Below are 22,139 nucleotides of genomic sequence, written 5' to 3'. Positions count from 1 at the left end.
TACAATACTCACACCTCCAGGTTCAATCACAGCTGCTACCAAAGGCCACCCATAAAATGGAGCTGCAACACCTTATTTTCCAATTCGGCACTCTTCAGCCAGATGGCATTGATGCTTCTTCTTCTTCTTCTTCTTATTCTTCTTCTTCTTCTCCGTCCTTCTGTTGTCTTCCCTCCAACTCTCTACCCCCTTCCCTCTCCAATCACATAGCCATCCCCACTCCCCTTGTTATCTGGTGTGACCTCCCTCCCTTATCCACCTATTACCTCCTGCCTGTAAGATTGAACTCCTCCACCTGCCCCCCACCTCCATTTTGTCCACACCTTGATGAAGGGCTCAAGCCCAAAGCGTTGTTGACGTATCTTTATCTTTGCTACACAAAGTACATTTTTTGACTTGCTGAGTTTCTGCAGCATTGTTTTTACTGCTACCCCTCCATTATCAGACTTTTCAACAATAAACTCATTCAAGGACTCTTATTTTTGCACTTTATTGATTTTTTTTCCTCCGAATTGCACAGTTTGTTTACTTTATTTGTTTACATGTGTACATTGAGTACAGTTTTTTTTGCATGACCATTAACTGGTAATTCTGCTTGCCTGCAAGAAAAATAATCTGAGTTATATGTGAAGTACTCTAATCTAATCCAAATCTTTAAAATAACTGGATTGATAAATTGTCTGCAGATCCGTGATTTCTGCCCTTAAAAAGCAAAGGCAAAATCTACGCTGGTGAATAAATAGTGAGCAAGTGACAGTACAACATCATTGTACAAACTGGATTTAAGGCCCTAACGAATATCCTCTTTACTCTGGCTGGTTAATTTTCTCATTTATGCCAGATATTATTTTCTTTCCACTTGCATGCCAGTTTCTCATTCTCATTCCATCCGAAAGAGAAATCCACGACCTGCCAATTTCCACCCATTAGTGTTAATGGATGGAAAATTATGAATCAAGTCTTTGGAGCTACGTGCCTAGATTCCTGCTTTTAATTTCCTTTGTAAGAATCCTGCATCATAAGCTATTTTTGCCCAAGAACCGGAAGCCTTCAATAAACTGATTGTGTACCTGGGAACTCTCATCATGAGATTCTGAGATGCAATACACAAATATGCTGGAGAAACTCTGTAGGTTGTGCAGCATCCATAGTCTCTTTGGCTTGGCTTCGCGGACGAAGATTTATGGAGGGGGTAAAAAGTCCACGTCAGCTGCAGGCTCGTTTGTGGCTGACAAGTCCGATGCGGGACAGGCAGACACGATTGCAGCGGTTGCAGGGGAAAATTGGTTGGTTGGGGTTGGGTGTTGGGTTTTTCCTCCTTTGCCTTTTGTCAGTGAGGTGGGCTCTGCGGTCTTCTTCAAAGGAGGTTGCTGCCCGCTGTTAGGTCTGCTTTGTTCATGAATGAGTGAGACAAACACCAGGCTGAGTCGAAATCAGGGTTCTTTGTTCTTTATTACCGGATTGTAACACTTGCGACCAACCATGTTAGTCGGAGAATGCATTCTGCCGTTATCAGCAAAATGGTGATTTTTTATACCCTTGGATATGTGCTTAGAACATCATCATATCATTACTTGTCCAATGACTAAAACTGTTGCTATCCTTTCCCTGCTAGCTTCCTGCCTCTCAATCCATCAATGTCTCTCTTATCTTGTAAGTACAAGGATGCATTCACATCTTGTTACAGCCCTGTACATTCCCATCTCATGATGTTTTACCTAACAGGAGTACAAGGACACCTCCCCTTCTTGTTACTGCCCTGTACAGGGTAACTCCCTACACATTCCCATCTCATGATGTTTTACCTTACACCGCCAAACTGTGAGGCGCCAAGATGCACGGTTTGAGGCGTTATCAGCCCACTGGCGGTGGGCATCCATAGTAGTTAAAGGGTAACTAACATTTCTGGCCTGGGCCCATCATCAGGTATGAGCAAAAACAGAAAATTTTGAGATGCAAGTAGCTGCTTTATTCCACAGAGTCTGCCGACTTTATTGGTACAAATGACATCTTATCTGTAATGTTTCAACAGGGTAAATATGGCATCATGGTTGATGTAGTGGCTAGTGCAACGCCTTTACAGCGCCAGCGATTGGGACTGGGGTTCAAATCCGGCGCTGTCTGTAAGAATTTTGTACCTTCTCCCCAGGGCTCCAGTTTCCTCCCACCATTCAAAATGTATAGGGGGTGTAGGTTAATTGGGAGTAAATTTGGCAGCACGGGCTCATGGGCTGAAATAGCCTGTTACCATCTGTACGTCTAAATATTTTTTAAAATTTGAAAAAATACTTTTTTATCCATTTCCAAGAGCCAACCAATCAGGAATCAATGGCAGATATAACAAGATATTATTACTGATAGACAATGTATTAGAAGGACAATATTTTTAATTTAGACAGTTTTGAAGATGTAGGCCTTGCCTGGGGGTGAAAATAAATATAAAACATGAGCATTTGGAATACTGATAACATTTTCTAGAAGAAAGGTTAATGGCTTGTGTGATGTTTCTTTTATTACAATAAAGAAACTTAGGTTCTTTTTAAACAACTAAATGTATTAATTAAAGCAAAGAGCACAAATACAGAATACACACAGGCAGGTCTTCATGTGGATGTATCCATCTTGATTCTACCCAAGATGCAACAGCATTCCAAAGATGCAACATTTCCCCAGGTGCCACATGCTCTGTTTACGACTCCTCCTGGTGGTCGCACTCTATCCCCTTTCCTTGAGACATTTAATCAATAACCAGCAAGTAATTCTTTCCATCCATGTGGAACAGATCAGTCCCAATTTTCTGCCATGGTTCTGCTGGTACGTCAGTTATCATCATGGGTTCCTTTGCCTGCTTTGCGTGATGTTTAAAACAAAACTCCCAGCTTGAAACCATCCTGTCGATGTCAGCATTTATCCCTGGCCAATAAACAGCAGCTCTGGCCCTCATTCCAAGGTCCCTTATGGACCCTTTTTTTCAGCATCTCTTGTCTCAGAGATTGAGGAATGACAGTTCTGCTCTGTCTGAGTAGAAGCACATTGACAATGCTCAACTCTGATGTTGTAGTATGGCTGACATTCACCTCTAGCCATCCTTCATTTCTGTTTCAGCTGCAACCTCCTTAGATTTCATGTCAAATATGGGAAGAGATTCAGTGATCAGATTATCTGTCTCTGTGGAACTCTCATTGTGTCGTTGCCCTGGATAACACATCAGCTAACACAACAATTTCGCTGGTGTGTACATCAATTCAGTCATAATGTTGTTGCTTCATCATCAGTCTTTGGATTTGCGGCATCTGAGATTTTCCTTGATTATCGCATTTAATGGCTTGTGGTCTGTCTCTGCCATGAATATTGCTAGACCATACACATAACTGTGGAATTTCTCAAGTCCATAGACCAGACCTAGACACTCTCTCGATCTGCGCATGTCAACATTCAGATGTTGTCATCGTCCTGGCCTCCAATCTTCTACAGCCCAAATAGTACGGCACCTATTCCATCTTTTGAAGCATCCATACATATTTTTGTCCTTCTGGATGCATCAAAGAATGTCAAAAGTACTGCTTCTGTAGTTCAAATGGTCTCCAGTCATCCCCATTCTTCCTCCTGCTTGTCAGTCCACTTGAATTCACATTTGTCCTATAACAACTTCCTTAGGGACATTGTTTTGGAAAACAAGTTTGGTATGAATTTACCAATGAAATTGATTATTCCCAGCACGCTCAATCTACCTTTTTTGTCAGTGGGTCTGGGCATCTCTAAAATTGCTTTCACCTTGCTCCACACCTGCCTTTGACAGTTTATCTCCCAGAAAGGTACTTTCCCTCACACCAAACTGACATTTTTCTCTGTTTAACTTTAATCCATACTTCTGGATGCATTGTAGCACTTTGATGAGCCTTTCATGTGTTGCTTCTGTATGGATCCCCATAGGATGTGATCCATGTGCATACGTACCCCATTTATGCCTTCCATGATGTGCTCCATTGCCTTGTGGAATACTTCCAGAGCTAAGGAAATTCCAAAAGGCATCCTCAGACAGGAGTATCAGCTAAATGGTGTATTATTTTATGCTATCATCATGAAGTTTTATTTGCCAGAAGCTCTGAGATGCATCCAATTTAGTGGAAAAATTTGCACCAGCGACCTCATGTAATTTTATCCCAGGTTGGAACCTGATAATGTTCACTCTTTATACTGGCATTCAAGTCTTTTGGCCCATGCACACGCATAGGTCACTGTTTTTCTTTTTGACACATACCATGGAATTCACTCATTCCGTGGGCTCCTTCACTTTCTTTATGACCCTTAGCTCCATCATTCAGTCGAGTTCCTGCTTGAGCTTTTCTTTTAATGGCGCTGGAACCCACCTCGGGGGATGCACTACTGGCTGTGAGTCCTCCTTTAACTGTATCTTATGGGTGAATGGTAGATCTCTATACCCCTTGAAGATGTCTGGAAATTGATACAATATTTCCTCTGCGCTGTTCTGTGTATTGTCACTGTTAATGTTGTACACCCTCTTGACTAGGCTTAAGTTTTTACCTGCTTTGTCACTACTGTAAACTCGGTGGTGCTCTTTTATCTTTAATTTTCGCCTTGAGTTTACATGCATCTTTCATGTCAATGCTCAGTCCACCATTGTATGCTTTGAGCAGTACAAGATTTGCATGGATGTATGGCTTTACCTTTATTGCCCTGATGCCGCGCTCACAGATCAAATTGCCCCCGTGTCCAGCTTGAAAGGAATATTTTGTTCCATTTGTATGCAGTGACACAGTCCATTTATCCTGCTCAACTCTGTTCACTTCCTTTACCATCATGCTCATAAAAAGTGCATCACAGATCAGTTCCTTTTATATTGCGGATGGTGTCTTCTATAGTCTGTCCACTTTTACTTCTGTTTAGTTTCCCTTTGGAAAAACATTGCTCTGCATAGTGATTCTGCCCTTTGCATCTTATTTCCCATAAGATAGGCATTGCTTTGGCTCATGTTGAGTGCCACATCATTTACAATTGAATGTCTTTCCATCTTTTTGTTTCTTGCATCTCGTTTGTGTGTGTGTGTGTGTGTGTGTGTGTGTGTGTGTGTGTGTGTGTGTGTGTGTGTGTGTGTGTGTGTCCAGACATTGTGGCTACAACTAGGGCTTCATTTTCACTGGCTTTTACACTATCACTGAATTTTTTTTTGCGTGCTGTTGAGCTAATTCACTGGTGCGGCATATCTCCACACCTTCACAGTGATCCAAAATTCCATGTTCTTGCTTTTAATTTTAAAAATGCATCAAAGCTCTCTCCCTGCATCTGTGTGCGCAAGTGAAACACTTATCTCTCGAAGGTTTCATTTTTCTTTGGTGAGTAGTATTCATCAAACATCTTGATAACCTCGTCAAATTTGTTTTGGTCTTCTGTCTCAGCAAAAATAACCTCTAGAGCTTTAGGTCCAACCACAGTAAGTAGCATTGCAATCTTCCAAGTATCCAGTTTGCTATCCAGTTTCCAATAGCTTGCAGGTAGAACACAAATCTTTGTTTAAACAGCCTCCACTTGTGGTGGACATCTCTGTGGTCATATGTAATTACACCACTAGGTCACCAGAGGTCATCCCAGTGACCTTGTATCTAAAGCAGTCCAGAGTTACAGTCTAGCCTTCCAGGTTCGTCTTGCAGAGAGACAAGACCTCTTAGTGTCCATATTAGTTTATTAAAGCTGTCTTATACTCGCACTGCTGGTATGGTTATTGTCAGTACAATCTCCAGTCCATTTTTACAGTGTCAGGAGTTTTTAAACTCTCCATAGTTTCTCTGCTGATATTGACTGATTCTCACTATGCATACTGTGGTGTTTCTTTCACTCCTGTGCACAACAGCACACGCCTGACTGTTTCTTCCACTCCTGGCACCTTGTGATCTTTCTTTTATTACATCAAGAAACAGGTTCTTTTTAAACAACTAGATTTATTAACTAAAGCAAATAGCACTAAGAGAGAACACACATAGGTAGGTCCTCATGTGGAGGCATCTATCTTGAATCTACACAAGATGCAACAGGATTCCCAAAATGCAACATTCCCCAGATGTCAGACCCTCAGTCTCCAACTCCTCCTGGTGGTAGCACACTTATCACTACAGCTTGTACTTCTAATCAGCAGTTAAAGTGACATTGTACGAGTTTGACTGCACAGTAATTCTCTGAACTGTTCTAAGTTAACACAGAAGCATTCTTCGTGGGAATAGATGATATATAGTATTTGTCAGTGATAGCACCATCCTGCTAACAACTCTTTTGGCTTGGCTTCGCGGACGAAGATTTGTGGAGGGGGTAAAAAGTCCACGTCAGCTGCAGGCTCGTTTGTGGCTGACCAGTCCGATGCGGGACAGGCAGACACGATTGCAGCGGTAGTTGCAGTTATAACACATGTTTTCCAAATCAATTACTTCATACCGTGTCACACAATAAACCATAAGATGTTGATTGTTTCGAACTTGCATTGATGGATATGTTGGCCTGGTTCTGCTGGCTGCTTTGCCACCCGCGCTCATTGCTGCCACACACATTTGACTTGCACTTATAAGATGCAGGTCTGTGAAGATGAACGAGCTGAACAAAACCTCCTTGTTTGGTTCCAGGTCTTGAGCAATGTCATCAGGATGCATGACTGGACCAGAACAAATGAGTCCATGAAAGGGCTGAGAAAGCATTTGCCAGATGGAAAAGCCACACCCTTGGTGTTATGGCCTGTCAAAGCTGTCAATTTTTTCCAACGTATTCAAACAAATAAAAGAAGTTAAAAATGAAATAACAAAAAAAATCACTGAAAACATTAAAAGCCACTGTCATATCATTCAAAATGGTCTGAAAATTCAACCATTTTAGCAAGTAACATTTCATTCTTACTATTAAATCACACAACAGTAAGTTTGTGCCCTGTGTGTTGAAAGATTTGACATCAGGAATCTGTTAGCATGTTTGATATTCTTATGAGTAAAACATGGAAGTCTGCAGACATTGTAATTTAAATAAAAACACAGGCCTGATCCCCTCATCAAAACATCAACTCAAAAAGCACTGAGACAGCCCCTCTCATCTGTGAACTCTGCTTTCCAACTGTGGTTGGGTTAAGAGCAGAAGTCATGTCATCATGGGGGAACTCAATGTCTGATGTGTCACTGGGAGTAAAAATATGACAGAATATTTGCTTTATACATCTGTAAAGTGAAACATTTTGCCACAAAATGCATGAAATCAAAGGGATGAGGTGGTAAAGAATAAATGCATATTTGTCAGGATGTTAAAGGTAATGTTTAATACTGGAAGTACAGATTGAAAAAGAAAATAGAATTGTAGCCTGTAAACGTGTCAATCTCTGGAGGGTGGACAGAATGTTGGAGAAGTGAACTCTTAAGCATCTTTTACTTTCACATATTCTACGGGTACAATATTTATCAGTAGTGAGTGACCTGTTATGCTGCCTGTGTCATGACATGGATTTACATGTACCAGTGATAAAAGAAAATCTGATGCTCAAAGCCAGCAGACATTTGAAGATTTACTATGGAAGTCACCTAGACCTCCTGAATGAGAATTAAAATGTGTTAATTCAAAGGTCTTGCTTCCAGAGTTTGAACGGTAACCCCAACCAGGCATCAAGTAAAGTTACAGAATAGGTTCTCAGAAATTATAGCGCCAGCATCCCAGATTTGAATCTGGCACTGTCTGTAAGGAGTTTGCACATTCTCCTGGTGTCTGTATAGGTTTCCTCTGGGTGTTCCGGTTTCCTCCCACCCTTCAAAGCATACGGGGTGGAGGGGGTGGGGGCTGGGTTGTAGGTTAATTGGGTGTAATTGGGCGGCATGGACTCGTAGGCCTGTTACTGTGCTGTATGTTTTTTTTTAAATAATTTTCTTCTTCAAGAACTCCAATATTTTGAACCACAGCAAATTAAGGACCATTGAATTAACTGCTGTAATTTTCCATCCTCTTATTTCTAATGGCAACAAATAAATACAGATCCAAATATCGATGGTGAAAAGGACATTTTTACCAACTGTACTCTGGCAGGCACTACACATTAATTTTTCTATCAATTCTTCATGAACCAGAATTGGGATGTGAAAAATTTTGATGCTGAAATTACATTTTATGGAAATATAATACATAACCTCGTAGAAACAGTATTTTTGGTTTTGACAGAAAATCCAAACCTCAATTAGATTAGGCCATATTTTACTAGGATAAATTAAATAGCTGTTCCAAATTGAGTGTATTTGGGTTAAAACTTTAAATGTAGCATTTTGGCCAAAAGAAATTTGTTAATTTATGGTATATGTGTTTTGAGCGGTTTATGCCAAAAACAATTCAAATCAAATAGTCTTAAATAAGATTATGTCAAATTTCTAATTTTTTTTTACATTCCAGTATCTGGGAATACTTTAGTTTTGCACTATTCTGGGTAAAAATTAAGAATAACATCACTGACTACAGGTAAATTGAATTTTGTGATTCACTTTCCTGGTCCTTAGATTTAAAAGATTTTAAAATCATTTTTTAATGGTTTGCAAAATCTTGACAAACACTTCTGAAAGCCAGCATGTGAAGGAAAGTTCCCCAGGATGTTTCCCACAAGGTTTTCATCTCATTCCCACAAGCCAACTGTTAAAATCAGCTCTCGTGTTTGCACCTTCTGTTTAGTATTCTTGTTAATGTTTGTCACAGTTCTTTTTAACTTCCAGTTGGCTTATCTCCAGACGGTTGTCAGTGAGGTTTGCAAACATGTCCAATGCTCTAGACATGAGCCCCAAAGGTCCTTCAGTGGACCAAAATTAATTTCTACCATCATTAGGGGTTGGTGTAGCAGTCAGCACCACACCTTTACAGCACCAGCTATCAGGAGCAGGGTTCGAATCCTGGGCTGTCTTATAAGGAGTTTGTATGTTCTCCTCGTGTGTATGTGTGTTTTCCCTCTGTGTTCTGGTTTCCTCCCACCATTCAAATAGTATTGGGTGTATAGGTTAATTGGGTGCAAGTTGGGTGGCAAGGACTCATGGGCCGAAATGCCCTATATATCTAAATTTTAAATTTATAAAGAGCTAAACAAAAGTATGCCATTCGTCACTGAGTCTATCAGGATACAATGGTGGGACTTCCTACTTTCAACTCTCTGTGTCATTAGTTCCCTTGTGCTGATCTTGTTTGAATTCCCAAGCCTTGGAACGTTCTGTTCCATATGTGCATGATCCACAGTGCGTCACAATGTCATCTATGAACTTAACAGCTTCCATTGAAACTACAGTTCCAGATCATTGTGTATACCAGGAAAAGGAGGGATCCCATGTGATTCCCTGGAGTGCCCAAAGTAACTTCCCTCATTGCAATCAACCTCTGTTCATCATACTCCTGTTTCCTTCAACTTAGCTAATTACTATTCCACACCCAAGTACTTTTGAAACCCACTGAGGTCAGTTTTAAATGAGACTCGTGCACCTTGCAGAGGTCACTTGGGTCAGAAACAGTGTATGGGAGTGCAAGGCACAAAAGTGCTGGAGAAACTCAGCTGGTCATGCAGCATCCATACAAAGTAAAAGGTAAGCCTGAGCCCTTTGTCACGAATCTCATTGTTGCTGCATTACGTTTCTCCATTACGTTTGTGTATTGCAGTCGACCCTGATATCTGCAGACTTCCCTGTTGAACTAGTGTATGGAATTGACTCTTAACACACATGTTACCTAGGTATAAAAATTGGGGTTCATAATGTTCAGAAATTGGAGGAAGTTCTGTTTCTGTCCTGGGGAAAGGTTAAAACATTTAATCTTGTACTTGTAACTCAGTTGAAAAGTATAAAAATCTGAGGGCACTTGGAGATATAATGTGAAGAGGAAGTTTCCTCTGGTGGAAGAAACTTGAACTGGGTGGTGGGGGGGGGTGAGGGGGGGTGGGGTGGGGGTGGGGGGGGAGGGTCGCTGTTTAAAAATAAAGTGTCAATCACTTAAGAGGTGAATTTTTTTTCTCTTGGAATGTTTTGAACTCTCTCCTCAAAGGTGCAGAAGCAGAGATATTTAGATTTTTGATAGGCAAGAGAGTGGAAGGTTATTGGGATAGATGGGAGTGCAATATTGGGAGTTACAGGAAGATCAGTTGTAATATTATTAAAAGGCGGAGCAGATTTCTAAGTTGTCTGACCTACTCCTTCTCCTTATTCCCAGTTATAGATTGGTAAACACACTCTTGGTAACATTGGCCAGGTATCTTAGAGCTAGTCAGGGCCAATGACTGCTTTCGATTCCATCCTAGAAGTTGTGGAAGAACTAAGTGGAGATGTAGGGTTAGGGTTAGGGTTAGGATTATGCATAGACCAATTTTTCATGCACTGTTAGCCAGAATCAGACACACACAAAGATAAAGACTGTACAACAGGCTTTAATCCACAAAGACTTCCACAGAGCCAGGCTGGCTGTGGCTGCAGCAACTCAGTGTGAGGCCTCGGGAGGCCGGCGCAGGCTTATATCTCGGAGGGTGATTGATACCCGACCAGGTGGGGCTTGATCACTTCAGGCCGACTGATTCACAGCTGGCCAGGTGTTGTCCTGTCCCCTTACACTCCTACAGGTACAGAGGTTTCCCCCTGCAGTAGGCCAGTGGTACACTCCTGCAGGTACAGAGGTTGCGCCCTGCAGTAGGCCAGTGGTACACTCCTGCAGGTACAGACGTTGCCCCTTGCAGTAGGCCGGTAGTGTACCACCACGCAATTATAAAGGGGGGGTCATTTCAGAAAAGAGGTAAATTCATTTTAAATAGAACTCTGTGGCAAGGGTTCTATCTGCTGTTCATCTGAGCTGCTGCTCTTCTAGGAATGAAGTATTCACCCAATGAGCAGCCTGATTCAGAACTCTCAACCTTTTCAAAAGGTTTGCTTCCTGAAAAAAAAATGGGGATTATGATAGACAGCTTCAAGCTGAAGAAAAGGATAATTTCAGATGTGCTGTATCACATAGGAAGTTGGAGAAACATTGAATTAACTTTTATTGAATTTAGCATGTTTAATCACATATTAACACTGAGACATTGCATTAGTTCAACTGACCTAAAAATGTTCCACCTCTGATTTTTGTTTGTTCTTCGTATCTGATGCCTCATATGTCAGTGACCAACAATTTTCAGCCCGCATTGATGAATTCCAGTTTCCCGTGGTCGCAATTTTATGGTGAAGCATTCACCATGTCCGTCACTGACTGCACCAAGGTCAGCAGAGAAGACGTCCAAGTGCAAATGCAGAAAATGAATTTTCAGTGACATACTGCACTTTTTCATGCTTGAAGTAGTCTTAAAATATCTCAGGAAATTATAAAAGCAAGTTCTATCCAAAGAAAAGGTATGTGACAGGAAGACTTTTAAGGTGATTTTTCGTGATCAGCAGCCCAAAATCTATAAAATGCACACAAAAATGTTCAGGAATCAAAATATTCGTTGTTGGTGTAATGTTACATTAAAGCCTGGTCCACTCTGTGTTAAACCTCAGGTGTGCACTGAGAATTCACTGCAGCTCTAACTTGTGTTGGTGGCTTGGAATACTATATCAAACATTATTTGATTATAATCCTTCCAAACTTATTTTTGCCAATTTGTTTATCCCTGTCATTTGCATACATTTGTTACTTTTGTATTTTCTTATCAGGGTCAAGAAAGTCGATGTTTCACTGTTTGTCTTAATTCCTCCAAAAAAAAACACATTTAATGTTTCCTTTCTGTGGAACCTTCTCCACTCATTGGCCTTCTCACAAAGAAATTGTATCTGAAGAGCCCCTTGCATCTTTCTCCTGGTATCAGGGGCACCGTTGAAAACAGACTTGCTGGATGCATTTCAGCGTGGCAAAGGGAGCTGCTCTGCTCAAGACTGAAATAAGCTGCGGAAGGTAGGCAATGCAGTTCAGGACATCATACAAACACCCCTCTCCTCCACTGAGTCCATCTACATTCCCCACTACCAAGGAAAGGCAGCCAGCACACTGAAAGGCCCATCACACCCTGGAAACACTCTCTTCTCCACCCCCCCCTCCACCCATTGGGGAGAAGGCTTAAATGTTTGAAGGAAGCACCAGCGCGCTTAAAGACAGTTTCTTCCCTGGAGCCATCAGGCTCCTGAATGAACCCCACATCATGCTGCCCTTGCTTGGTGCTAATTACCCTTCCTTTTCACTGTAATCCTGCACTCTTTCATTGTGCTCTGATTATTGAATGGTTGTTAGAGATAATGTCAGTCTGCTTGCAGAAGGACCCTTCTTGCTCTTCGAGGGTGACAAATAGACCTGAACTCTTATCAGAAATATTGTTGGACTGGCTCACGTAATCCATTTGATCTGTCTTCCATGAAAGTTGATATGCTTTGTGTCCAACTAATTTTGGTCCCTTAAAGTTACAACTCCTGCTTGACTACCTTCTTGCAGTATTGATGTCCCGAAAATTTTTGATTTTGCTGCCGATTGCTTCCCCAATTGTTACCTGTCAGCCTCTGGTTCAGTGGATACAGAACCTAGTCTTTGAACCACAGAGTGGAGGGCAGAGCATCAGTGACTGTCAAAGCCGCCATGTCAGCACAGCTGACTAAATGTGTCAAGGAAGGTCCTTTGCTGCGGTGTATAAGCGAGCCTCTCTGAGGCACCAAGAGGGCCTTGCAGCAACTTTGCTGAGGTGCCAGGAGTTGGGTTCACAGCAACCAGGCCTCTCTGCGCTGCTGGGGAACAAGCTCACAGCATACGGGCCTCGCTGATGTGCCGGGAGACAGGCTCACAGCAAATAGGTCTCATCAAGGTGCCAGGAGATGGGCTCACATCAACCGGGCATCTCCAAGGTGCCAGAGGACAGGCTCTCAGCCTTTGGGCACTGCCAAGATGTTGGGAGACAGACTTGCAGCAACCAGTCTTCTCCGAAGTGCAGGGAGGCAGAAGACGGCACACAGGTCAACAATGGATGGTACAGAAGCAGGGCAGGTGACAGGATGTCCAGGCAGCACCAGTTCTGCCTTATTCTTGTTCTCACAGTCTCAAATGGCAGCTCTTAACTCTAACAAAATAATCTCAATAAAACAATGTACAAACGTATTTTTTAATTTAGATTTGCCTGCAGTGCTGCATAGGTATTTAAATCAGTAGATCCCATCCTAAATGCTCTGCCCACGGCTTTCCATCCTCCACTCCTGTAGTCTTCCTGTTCCCCAAATTTGTTAACATCATTTTGAATCTGCTGTGTTCTTGAAATCTGCATTCACTTTCATTGCTCTGTAATAACGGACATCTTAATTTTGGACAGTATTTATCGCCTTTAGACTAATATGCTTTTTGTATTCGTTTAGATGCATGTAATCTTGGTATTTGTCCAGGAACCTCTATACATATTGTCCCTACTATCAGTCTTTGATTTAGTTTTATTCAGTCTAATTAATTAGATCCAATTTTAAAGTTGTGCAGAGGAAACAAATTGGATCACATATGTATGAGAAGCAAGAAAGGAAGAGTCAAATTAATAAAAACCCAGAAATGCTGGAGGAATTCAGCAGTTCTCACAGCATCCATAGGAGGTAAAGATGGATTACCAATGTTTTGGGTGGGCCTGAGTAAAAAGCAGACAGGTGCTTATATTAAAAAGCTGGAGAGAAGGGAAGAATGGGAGGGGGAGGAGTATAGACCAACAGACAAGAAGTGTTACTCAGATATGAGAAGAGGACAGAGGAAAGGTGAGAATTGATTGGCGGAGTAGTTTTTGGCTCTGTGAAAGAAGACAGAGCGCGAGGGAAGAGGGGGGCAGACAGAGTGCGAGGGAAGAGGGGGGCAGACAGAATGTGAGGGAAGGGGGCAGACAGAGCGCGAGGGAAGAGGAGGCAGACAGGGCGTGAGGGAAGAGGAGCAGACAGAGCGCAAGGGAAGAGGGGGCAGACAGCGCAAGGGAAGGGGACAGACGGGGCACAAGGGAAGGGGGCAAACAGAGCGTGAGGGAAGTAGTGATAAGGAAAGATTGGGGAGGGGAGTGGCTAATGGAAACAGGAGAAGACTATGTTAACACCATTTGTTTGGAGGGTGCCCAGACAGAATATGACATGTTGTTCCCCCAATTTGTGGGTGGTCTCAGTATGGCAGTGCATGAGAACATGGACAGGCATGTCAGCAAGGGAATGGGGTGGGAAATTAACATTTTTGTACTACAATCACAGTGTATGTAGACTTCATGCTTCAGAGCCATATTAGTCCTCGGTTATTGGATGAATGAAAGAGAAAGAGGCACAGGTCTCACCAACAGGCTGCTGAGCTCATTGTGCTTTTTAATGATGGTTCCCAGTAAACTGCTGCTCATAACATTGCTGTTTGCTTCCTCCGTGTGTGTGTGATGTGGAGTTACTACGCCAAGTGAATTCGAGCACAGTTCATTTTTCTCTATATTCATCATTGCATTTGCAAATCGAAAAACAATTAGAGCAACTGGTTTCCAAATGAGGAACATTTCTTGAGGATAAATGAGTATTCTGTCCATAACTCTCGAGAGGTGCTGAAATGATCACATCACATTGAAGATGGAGAGTTACTTTCAGTCCAACTTTGCTGTTGAAGTTCAGTTTTTCTCCTTTTTCTCGTTGTTCAATCACAAAATTTCAGACTATTCGGTGGACAAAACGAGTCTAAGATCAAATTGGTCAACCAAATTGCAAATATCAAACCGTACATGAAATCATAGGGTTTTTAAAAAATGAAATATATTTTGCAGGGCTTTAATTATTTTTCCTAAGCCCTGCAAAACAGAAAACTTCTGTAAAATATCCCTGACTCAATTGCCAAAAAGTGCAAATTAGTACTGACAAATGTTTAATCAGTACAAAGTGTGACCGTGGAAGGCTGAGTGTTATTTCATTCTCAGTACAATTACTTTCCAAGCATAAAAGAAAATCCACAACATACAACTTCAAGTGAGTATCGATCGTTTCTTTTTATATTGGTTGGACACCATTGATCCCTGGAGCATCCTCCTATATACCAACCCACTCTGTATCACTCTTTGCTTCTACACAGCTTCTCAACAAATGACAATTCTAAATCTGACTTCTCCGTGTTTAATACAATCAGTTCACCAGAGGTTGGTGGAGACTCAACACCCCCTCTCTGTAACTGGATTCTGGACTTCCTAACGGAAACACCACAGTCTCTCCAAGTCAGTAACAGAATGTCAAGCGCCATCACACTGAGCACTGACACTCCTTAGGTCTGTGTGCTCAGCCCACTCCTTTTCACACTACTATATTGCCAGATCCAACTCCAAAGGAGTCATCGTTTGTAGATGACACAACAGTAGTTGACCTCATCAACAACAAAGACGAGCTGTGGTGCAAGAGTAACTACCTGAGTCTCAATGTGGACAAGATGAAAGAGAAGATCGTGGACTTTAGGAGGACCACCCTCTATTACACATCAATAACTCTGTAGTGGAGAAAAGGCAAGCACCAAATTCCTTAAAGTTCACTTAATTAGATATAGGCACATTACATCTCGTCACTTATCAAGAAGGCACAACAGGGACTACACTTGCTGAGAAGACTGAACCAGGCAAGGTTACCGGTCACCATTATGTCAACATTCTATAGGAGCTCTATTGAGAGTGTCCTGGCCAGATGCATCACAGTGTAGTACGATTGTTACGGAGAAATAGATCAGAGGTCAATCCACAGGACCATAAGAGTGGCAGGGAGATAACTGGAACCTCCTTTCCCATCCCTTACCCATTGTCATGATCTATCAAGATCGTTGTCTGAAGAGGGTGCACAGAATCATTGAGAACCCCTTCCACCCTGCACACAGCATCTTTCAACTGCTCACATCCGGAAATAGATACAGGCGTATCAGAGCCAGCACCACCAGGCTGAGGAACAGCTTCTTCCCATGGGCAGTGAGAATGCTGAACTAACCATCTGAGATTCTCATATTTATGAAACAATGATTATTTATTTATTTGCATATACAAATACTTGTCTTGCATATGTATTGTTTGTCTGTATGTGTGTTATGTCTGGTTGTGTGTCTGCATGTTTTGCACTGAGGACCGGAGAACGCTGTTTCATCGAATTGTACTTATGCAATCAGATGACAATAAACTTGATTTGACTCTAGCCGCCTTCCACTGCATTAGCAGAAATCTGGCCATCCATAGGTTGTTGATATAGCTCTTTGTGAGTATCTGATATCTTCTAAGGTTCAAGTGAAAGGAGATGAATTCCAGCCTTTCTCACTGCAATACAATCTAACCTCCACAAACATTAAATGTAAATCTGAGATTCAGCATTAATATATCATTGTATCATACAATTTACACATTGGTATTAAAAGTTGGTTGGTTAATGTACAATGTATTTTTCCATGATGTGGAGACGATCAGTGTTCAAACTCAGCCTCATATTCATGTTTTGTTCCATTTGTTTCAAAAATTAAAGTTTGAAAAAGTATTCTGATACAGTATTTATCAAATAATGTTGGTCTTCGATGAGAAAAGCAGAAAATGAAACGGTGAAGGAAGGAAATACAGTATTTCATTCTCATTTCAATGAGTTTTCAAAGGCCCATGGGTAATGTTAAACATTACATAATTTACCATTCTAGACAGCAATATTCATTAGATGTCTGACATCTTTCATAACAGAACATCAACTGCAGTCCAGTAACATCTTGGTTTTGGCTTTCCTTTCTGTGAATATGTAACTCTCACATCATTTTCAAACCCTTTGGCTTTGGATTAATCTAGAAACCTCCCTCAGATGTAGCAAAGCCATGTAATATCAGCTAGACATGCCAGATTCAGTGTCGAAAGGCCTGAGAACCCCCTCAATCCGACAAACAATTTAATTTTTGAAATAAAAAGCAATGGACTAACATAAAAGTGTCCGTTCCAAATGTACACTTTCATGAATCATTTTGCCTTAAGCTCATCTCAACCAAGTGAAGGGTGCATAACTGAATCTCAATGATTAAGTGGAAGGTGAGAAGGTTTGGAGTTATCGTTCATTTAGGCTTAAACAAGGAAGCTTGCGGACACTGGGGTGTTGGTGCTGGACAAAGTCAGCGGGTCACGCAGCATCTATAGATGCATCTAGAAATCAACATTTCTAGCCTCAGATGTAATGGCCCTCTGTTGATTGTGTATTGCAGGGTTAAGTATAAGATCCACATTTTGAAAGAGGCAGAGTGTAAGCTAAAGGAACTCAGTTCAATGAAACTAATCAAAGTGAGTTAATTAGAGAAAAACAAGTGATGAACAACATACCAGAGATAGGGATAATTTAAAAATGGTGTGGCGACAGATGAACAGTCCAAAAAGGTAATGTTAAGGTGAGATGAAGCATTTGGCAAATTTATGGCATATATGAGAAAGGAAATATATTCAGCACAGTTGGTGCAGTGGTTAGCACAACACTGTTACAGCGGCAGTAATCCGGGTTCAAATCCGGCACTGTCTGTAAGGAGTTTGCACATTCTCCCTGTGATCTGCTCGAGTTTTCCCTAGGTGTCTCGGTTTCCTCCTACCCTTCAAAACATACGGGGTTGTAGGTCAATTGTGTGTCATTGGTAGCATGGGCTTGTGGGCCGGAAGGGCCTGTAACTGTGCTGTACATCTATTTTAAATTTAATTTACATAAAGTGTTTTATTTATAACAGAAATTGGGAAAGTTAAGAAAGAGCATAAAAGAAGATTTGCAGAGGTATCAATTGATAAAGTGACAAAGGGCTCATCACTTACTTATGAACAAGGGTAAATTAGTGTTGACGAGACTTACAAAAGGTGTCATTACATCTGAGTGAATTTCCTGAAGATGATTTCCGCAAAGGAAACAAAAGTTAATGGAAATATAAAAAATAAAGTAGACATAGACTCCATTTCCATGTATCCTGCAATGGGTTCATCGAACAAACTGCCAGAGGGAGGTATAAAAGCAGGTACAATTATGATATCAAAAGAGATGTACATGGATTGGAAGGACTTAGAAGGTTATGGATCAAATAGTACTAGCCTTGAATGTCATCTTGGACAGCGTGGACAAGTTGGACTGAAGGGTCTGTTCCATGCTGTTTTGTTAAGGAGACTGAAGTTGCCAAATTGATAAGTAAAAGCACAATGCTGGTGAAAGGTACATAACCAGCATTTCAGCCCTTCATCAAGGTATGGACAAAATGTCCGCAGGTGCCCAAACAAAATGGTAGGGGGGGAGGGCAAGAGTAGGAGTGTAGCTCCAAATGCAGGAGATGATAGGTAGATAAGGGATGCAAGGTAAACCAGCAAACAAGGGCTCTGTGAATGGAAAGGGAAAGGGGTGGAGAGCTGGAGCGAGGGGGAGAATGGAGAGTGGTCTAGCAGAAACAAGAGAGGTTGATATTAATGTAAATATTAGGTGTCACTTCTCCAATTTAAAGTGGCCATGGTTTGGCAGACATATTGGCATGGGAGAGGGGCGCAGAATCGAAAGGTTTGGCTACTGGGAGACCCCTGTCATTGATGCGGACAGAGCGAAGATGGTCAGCGAAGCAATTTCCCAGAATGCACCCAGTCTGCTCAATGTAGAGAAGGCCACAGCGGCTACATAGACAATTAGTGAAACATTAAATATTGGCTTGGATTTTGCTGAGTACTGTTCACCATCTGCACTTGAAGTTGAAATGCATTTTATTTATGTACTTTTCCCATCTGTTTACAGAAAGCTGAATTTACACAAAGTTAAGGCCAGATCATTGAAAGGAAGGCAGCTATGCTCACCACTATACCACCATCGCTAGATCATTGAAAGGTATGAGAATTATTCACATGTAACCACTGGCACTCTCTTGTGCCGGAACAAGTCCAGCCGCCAACCTTTTGCATAAACCTTCGACAGGGAGCAAAACTGTCATGTGATAGTGCTAAATGTCCCAAGCATTTCAGAAACACTCAAAAGCTGTAATAAAAAAAAAACATTTTTTATCAACATAGAAAAATTAGCTAAGTATACATAACACAAATAATTAAAACCATTGTTGCAAACTCAAACAATTTAAGGTGTGATTCAACCTGTTATTAACCTTTCCTTCCCATGGAGGAAGCGCTGGTGAAATTCCGCAGGTCTGTGTGACACTATTGGATCTCATGCAGAATTCAGTCAAAGAGTCACCAGTGGGAGTGCATCCGCAGGATCAGGGCTCCACCTTTAGGCAGCTGTACTCTGGAGTTCTTAACCTGCTGGCATGGAGGTAGCACGGTTAGCACAAAACTGTTACCGTGCCTGCGACTCAGATTCGAATCCAGCGCTGTCGCTAAGGAGTTTGGATATTCTCCTCGGGTCTGCCTGAGCTTCCTCCAGGTGCTCCCGTTTCCTCCCACCCTTCAAAACATTAGGCGGTTGTAGGTTGGGCGCCACAGGTACGTGGGCTGGTTGGGCCTGTTGCCATGCTCTATCTCAAAATTTAAAAAAATTTAAGGTGGGTAAGTCTCAGCAAGAAACAAGCTGCTGGGGGTACTCAGCACCTCAGGCTGCTCTTCATCTGCATCAATGTCTCCACCGAAAATGTTGACCATCTCTTTGCCTCCACAGTTCCTCCAGTGGATTTTTGCACCAGATTCCAACATCTACAGTGTCTTGCGCCTCCTAAATCATGGCAATTTGCTGTCAAATTATCAGAATTTTCCAATAGGCTCTACAAATTAAAAGATCTAGAGACCTGAAATTAAAATTTTTAAATTTAAATTTTATTTACAGCATGGTAGAAGCCAATTCGGGCCATTTGAGCCCGTGCTATCCTGATACATCCAATAAACTTACAGCTCTGTCCATAGCATATTTTAAATTTAGATATACAGCATGGTAACAGGCTCTTCCGACCCATAAGCTCATACCACCCAATTACACATAATTCATGTTCAACCCCGTACATTTTGAAGGGTGGGAGGACACCAGAGCACCCAGGGAAAATCCATGCAGACGTGCAAACAAATTCCATGCAGCAACGGGTTGAACCTAGGTCGCTGGCACTCTAGAAGCGTCACGCTAACTGCTACACTAACCGTGCCAGGAGAAAATAAAATCGTGCAGGCCAGTGTAAGAAATGGAAGTTGAGATATCTGACCAGTGAAAGAGCTGGTCTCAGTTCTGGCCCATTAGATTAAATGCTGTAGTTTGTATGAATTGTCCATACAGTCCATTCATTTTTTTCCTACCTACCTGTTAGAAATAACATCACAATTACAGAGAATCTACTGGTTAAACTTACTTTGGTGTTAATCACATTGAAAATTAGCTGTCCTATAGATAACAGAAAGGCTTCTGAACTGAAGCTATATTTTGTTTTAGTTCAGATTCAATAACCAGTGCTTAATTAACATCAATTACTTTTTGAGATGAGTGGGTTGTTTCAATTTAAAAAAAAATATTAGTTCAGGCAAGTCTGGATTTGGCAGAGTTCCCAAATAATTTTCATGACCAGCCTTCAGTGATGGTCACTTTCACTTCACCTGGAGTCTACGTTTGGATCAAGGCTGGGAGGAGGTCTGGAGCTGAGTGATCCTATGGAAATACAATATGAATGTTTGTGAGGGGAGCTGGACAAAGCTAGACTCTTTGTCTGCCTTGAGGGAGACAAAAGTTAAAACGTTTCATGTGTGTTACAGTGTAAATTTAGGTATTACATGACAATAATGGAACCTTTATCTTTTTACCTTTACTTATGAGTCACATATTCCAGTTTGCTCAGACTTTATCAGGATGTGTCCTGTGTGCTGCAAATCAAACCTATCTAGGTAATTTTCCACGATGCTGGGTAAACTCTAATTTTTATCTACCAACCCGCTGTCTACCGTACTTGCAAGAATCCACCACCTTTTCCTCATTTATATGAAAAAAGAGATAAGATCTTGTTGGAATTGTATTTGTTTGGATGTGTGATGCTGGCTCAGAAGTTATAGGCTCTCTGCATAGAACACTACAGCACAGTACAGGTCCTTTGGTCCTTGAAGCTGTGCGACCTATATATTCCTATCGAAATTTTAAAAAACTCGACCCTTCCTATCTCTGAACCCTTTATTTTGCTTTCATCCATATGCTTATCCAAGAGTCTATTAAACACCTTTAATGTTTCACCCTCCACCATCACCACCCTTGGCAAGGCATTCCAGGCACCCACAACACTTTATGTAAAACATTTACCTCTGATCTTTTCCCTAAACCACCTTTCCTTCATTTTGTACAGATGTTCTCCAGTGTTTACTACTCCCATACTGGGAAAAAGATGCTAGCTATCTACCTCTCTGAATTTTATCTATTAAATCAAGTCACATTCTTCTACACTCCAAAGATAAAAGCCCTAGTTCTGCAAATCTTACCACATATGACTTATTTTCCAATCTAGGCAAGATCCTGGTAAATCTTCGCTGTACTCTCATCCTTCCAATAGTGATGTGACCAGAGACACAATATTCTAAGTATGGTTTCACCAGAGATCGTAGAGTTGCAATGTGACCTCTAGGTTCTTGAACTCAATCCTGCGATTAATGAAACCTGGCATTTCATAGGTTTTTTTAACTGTCCTAGCAATCTGTGTGGCAACCTTGAGAGATGTATGGATTTGGACCCCTGTTCTTCCACACTGATAAATACCTGTCCATTGATCCGGTACACAGCCTTCAACTTTGACCTTCCAAAATGCACCACCTCACACTTATCCAGATTGAACTCCATCTGCCACTTCTCTCCCCAACTCTGCATCCTGTCTGTATCTGTTGGAACCTACAAGAACCCTTCAACATTTATCCACAACTCCTCCAACCATTGTATCATCTGCAGACTTATTGACCCATTCTTCCATCTCTTCATCTAGGTCATTTATAAAAATCACAAAGAGCAGGGGTACCAAAACAAATCCCTATGAAACTCCAGGAAGGATATCTTCTGTCCACTATTAATCTCTGCTTTCTACAAGCAAGCCAATTCTGAATTCTGCTACATTAAAACATGCACATGTTGCTGAAGGGCCAAGTTACAAGTTAATTGCCTTAAGTGGTAGAGGCGGAAGCTTCATTTCGGAATTGAGTAGACATGTTTACTTGTCTCCTGATTAAAGTCTGTAATTTGGTGTGATTGATGGCACTGATA

At 41.5% G+C, this 22,139-nt stretch overlaps 1 protein-coding gene across 6 annotated transcripts in view; it reads left to right on the top strand.

Moving 5' to 3' along the window:
• sema3c (sema domain, immunoglobulin domain (Ig), short basic domain, secreted, (semaphorin) 3C) overlaps positions 1 to 22,139 on the top strand; it is a 270,171-nt gene that overhangs the window by 81,768 nt on the left and 166,264 nt on the right. For 3 of the 6 annotated variants that reach the window (XM_069908946.1, XM_069908941.1, XM_069908942.1), the window contains exons 1-2: positions 11,817 to 11,910; positions 18,717 to 18,806. The gene's annotated coding sequence lies outside the window, so the exon portion shown is untranslated. Of the gene's footprint in view, positions 1 to 9,505; positions 9,585 to 11,816; positions 11,911 to 18,716; positions 18,807 to 22,139 lie in introns of those variants that run through there. The other 3 variants (XM_069908944.1, XM_069908945.1, XM_069908943.1) reach the window with 2 other exon arrangements.

Source organism: Narcine bancroftii, chromosome 13 (genome assembly GCF_036971445.1).
Source record: "Narcine bancroftii isolate sNarBan1 chromosome 13, sNarBan1.hap1, whole genome shotgun sequence".
Classification (NCBI taxonomy): domain Eukaryota; kingdom Metazoa; phylum Chordata; class Chondrichthyes; order Torpediniformes; family Narcinidae; genus Narcine; species Narcine bancroftii.
The sequence above is the reverse complement of the archived record's forward strand: the minus strand, read 5'-3'. Positions and strand labels throughout refer to the sequence as shown.